Source organism: Pseudochaenichthys georgianus, chromosome 20 (assembly GCF_902827115.2).
Source record: "Pseudochaenichthys georgianus chromosome 20, fPseGeo1.2, whole genome shotgun sequence".
NCBI classification, from domain to species: domain Eukaryota; kingdom Metazoa; phylum Chordata; class Actinopteri; order Perciformes; family Channichthyidae; genus Pseudochaenichthys; species Pseudochaenichthys georgianus.
Window position 1 is genome coordinate 3149607 of NC_047522.1, and position 4534 is coordinate 3154140.

Consider the following 4534-nt stretch of genomic DNA (forward strand, 5'->3'; position numbering starts at 1 on the left):
GCAACAAAGTAAAACGTGTGCATAATGTTCACAGAATTCCCCTCTTATTACTTTCTTCTTACTCTTAAATTCCTCATCTTTTCTGACTGGATTCATGATGGTGAAAACGGGAAGATTTGTATTGTCGTTTTAATACTTTGCATTAATCCTACAGCTGAAGGAAAGTTTGATCTGCATGATATTATAGTAAGAGACATTTAGTAATATAAGTATCAATCTCTAAAGAAAACAGTTCCTGTAATCTTTCTTTGTCTTTGTATGTTTAGGATTTAGGATTAGATACATTTTTATACAAACGAAGGCATTATTTCAGATGATTAAATGTAGTGCCTTTAACGAGTTTATAAGGATCTACAGTAACCCTGCTTTAGTTCAACCAGAAGTCTGCAGCTTAAAAATATCACTTTCTCTCAAGGGAAATATTAAAGTCTTACACTGGCTTTTCACTTTGAGATTTGTTAAAGTCTCTCCCACTCTGCACAGACACTAAAGGTGTGAAATAAATGACGGTGAAACAAGTGGATAAGGGAGACTCTAATCGATGTGAAGAAAGGACAGGGTGAAAATACATGACAAAAATAGAGCACATTAGCAACCCGAGAGAACAATTAGCTAGCTGGAGAATGATGGGGGATGAAAGGATGGCAGACGCAGGTATAGATAGCAGGTAGAAGTTTAAAACAGGTGCAGAGGGAGGATGGGGGAGGAAAGAGGGAGGATAGGGGAGGAGAGAGGGAGGAAAGAGGGAGGAGAGAGGGAGGAGAGAGGGAGGAAAGAGGGAGGAAAGAGGGAGGAAAGAGGGAGGATGGGGGAGAGCAGACTGAAGACGAGATTGCAGGAGGAAGTCGGGTGAGGGGTGAAAACAGCGATGGGATGGCACCGGCCGAACTGCTGACTTTTCATTCTGCTTATCAGTCAGGACCTTTCCAGACCTCAACTCTGGGGACCCCGACACATTACCCTTATCGCCATGGAAACACCTTGATACACTATACCATCTTCCCATGAAGACTTTGAGGACCGTGAACGAAATGTTCCAATATGTGGGACATCATTTAGGCCCCCCAAAAATGCCATATGATTAACCCAAAATGTCAAACATATCAGCTGCTGTGTAAGCTGAATCGTGTTCTGTGTGCATGTGTGTGCATGTGTGTGCGTGCGCGTGTGTGTGTGTGTGTGTGTGTGTGTGTGTGTGCGCGTGTGTGTGTGTGTGTGTGTGTGTGTGTGTGTGTGTGTGTGTGCGTGTGTGTGTGTGCATGTGTGTGTGTGCATGTGTGTGGTGAATCCTAAAGTTACATGTATTATTGTAGATGTTTATCTGGAAAGCACCACAGGGTTAAATGTAACAGAGATAAGACACCTGATCCTGTCGATGCAGAGCTGACTAAAAAGATTGCATGATACAACAACTAGGCTTCATTTCAGCATCAAATGGCTTCAGTGGAACAGGGCAATACAGCCAATAGAAATGAAGAACCTTTAAGATTACTAAATAAAATATAATTCTGTAGAGTTCATTAAGTCTGGTTTGTTAATCTATTGATTGTTATGATGAATCAACAAAACAGCACTATATAACCTCCTGAGGGCCAACCCCAAATGTACAGAACTACAGCTTGTGCACCTCAGAGTGAAAACAACATCTTTTAGATTATTCACAACTTTACCTACCTGCACCGCATACAACCCTGAGCTACAGTTGTACAGTTGACCAGTCATATTTGTAGCACAGTCTATGAGAGAAATTCATGCAACAACTCAAAGGTTTTAGCTTGTGTTCTTTTGCAGCAACATGTGCAACAACAAGATTTGCCGCAACAAAAAAGTAAATGGACACTCAAATTGCAAACTGAATAGGCTGCCTGAGATGTGAAAGCAAGTCATGAAGAAGACACGTATCTGATGACTAACATCTCACAACATGAGAAAGAATCATACTTTTAATACGACTCGAGTTAAGGACCTTTCCACACATAAAGTCATCAAGAAAAACTGGGGCAACGACAAAATGAAATCGAGCAAATTATTAAATTCTGAAGAGAAAACTGAGTTGGGGTATAAATGGTAATAGCATTTATCAAAAGGAATACATATTAGTTGTGATTTCTTTCCTGATTTTGGTGTAGACCAAACCCACACTCTAATACCACAATATTAATTATATACACACACATATCAAACTGAACCACTCAAAAAGTGACGCACACACACACACACACACACACACACACACACACACACACACACACACTGGCGGGATGTGTGCTGTAATGACAGTAATTACCTTTAGTCTCACATTAACATCTCCCTCCTGACTGGCGGAGGGATGTAAATCGCGCCACAAGTCTGATGTTGTGATTAGGACTAAATTACGCACCATCACTCTGTTTCCACCAGTGTCAGGGGAGGCAGTGGACGGGTGTGTGAGGAAAAGGGGGAGAGTGTGAGGACATTTAGAGAAAAGGGGACAAAGGAGGTGCGATTGCACGCGAGGGGGGAGGAGTAAAGTAGCACACCTGCTTAACATTTAGATTGGTTTTGTTGCACAAATATTTTAGCAGATGATGGGGGCTAAAAGGGGCAACGAAATGCATTTGGGACACACTTATAACCAAGTTGGGCGATACCACTGGTTCTTTCAGGCCTCTGCTGGGGAATATGAGTTAACTGCTGCAGAGCTGGTGAAGGATTTCTGACCTGCTGCAATAGTATTTATCATTTTGATGGTTCATTCTATCATAATAAAGCACAGTCCAGCCCACATTCTGTATTCACAATAGATACAAGATGTGGCTTGAAGTTCATTCTGAAGTTCAGAAAAAGATTGCATAAAGCGTACCTGCAGACAGAAAAGAAAGAAATTGTGGAAACTTAATGGATTTTCCATCTCTTCTATTCTCCATGGAGCTGTGGACTTGTATCACATTTCACATTAGCTGTCCAGGACAAAAGTGCTTTTTCACTAAAACAGACCGTGCTGTCCAAGGGATAAACATAACTCAAAGTGAACTATTCTCTGAGAGGAATATGAAGATGAGGATCTAATCAGAAGCAGACAGCCTGCTTGTTGCTACCATAACCATCAAACCGCCAGAGCTGAATACGAGCCATTACTCTGTTCCACTCAGCTCTTCAGAGCACATCCTCTCATCAAATTAATGAACACATTTATTGTTAAACACGTTTTTATAAAACATTCATTCATTCTGTCTAATTAAAAGACCCAACAGGCCTGACATCACTTAAATATGCATACTTATCACTCACAGGGTCTGAATTAAAGATCTACAGGCGTGTGTGAGGGTGAGTATGTGAGTGTGTGTGTGTGTGTGTGTGTGTGTGTGCGCGCGCGCGACGGTAGGAGAGAATGAGGTTTCCTGAGCAGGTCTTTCTCACTCTAGGCTTAATGGTGATAATCTTGGCGTGACCCAACATTAAGACTGTGTGTGCGTGTGTGTGTGTGTGTGTGTGTGTGTGTGTGGTGTGTGTGTGTGTGTGTGTGTGTGTGTGTGTGATGTGTGTGTGTGTGTGTCCCACTCTCCCTAATGGTGACGATGATGACATGTTCTCCATTAGACTAGTCAGTGGGCCACAGCAGATCTAGCATATTAATGATGCTGATGATGGCTTCTTTAATTACCCTCGTCTGCTGCCGCATGGCCTCGCTCTTCTCCCCGGTCCTTTCATCACACACTCTCCTACGCATGCTGCTGGGTTGTTTATCAGTGGCAGAACATTAGTCAAGTCCCCTATCTACGCATCTAGCCTGCATGGCAGAACTACATTACCAGACTCGGTAAAAGTTCATCAGACACTTCCCAGCTAGATGAAGTTCCCACATCTTACTAGGGATCATTTTAATATATGAAGGACAATTAGAAGACTGAAGACTTAAGTGACCGGCCTGCAACAGTACCAAGCAAGGACCATTTTAGTTGTATTAATGTTGGTGTATTTTTTTGTCAATAGCAAAGGCAAGCAACAAACACTGCCAGCCCGGTTATTATTTCAAAACTAAAATAATATATAGTGACGGGTGGCATTCATTTATAAAAAGTTACTTTCTGCAAGATAATTGATTTGTATGAAACTATTTCTGAATACACAAATATTCTTAGGAAGTTGACATTACATGACGTGTTGTATAACATGAATATCTACTTGATAACATCTCACACAAAAGGAAAGAAAGTTGTCTTGACTTTGCTAGGGTTTCCATTTGTCCATACTATCAAATCATATCAATAATGTTAGTCTTCATCGTTTGCTCAAACACTGAGATGAAGTTTGAATAGACCAGTGCTACAGAGCTCTTTTGGAGTGTGTGTGAAGAGGACTTTTAAAAGAGTAACACTTGCAGCTAAGATGAGATGATGAAATGTTAGCCTTGAATAATTACAATTATAACAATTGCTGACAGTTAAAATAAGGAGCTGTTGGATGAGTCTCGAGTGTGGTTTGCAGAGACTGATTTTCACTTATACGTTCCTTGAGCAAGGTAAAAAGAAAACAGGTATACATGTATAAAAGC

At 41.2% G+C, this 4534-nt stretch overlaps 1 protein-coding gene across 1 annotated transcript in view; it reads right to left on the minus strand.

Annotated features, from left to right (window-relative positions):
* The window catches only part of LOC117466023 (trichohyalin-like), a 45610-nt gene that overhangs the window by 12157 nt on the left and 28919 nt on the right, over positions 1 to 4534 (minus strand). The window lies entirely within an intron of this gene.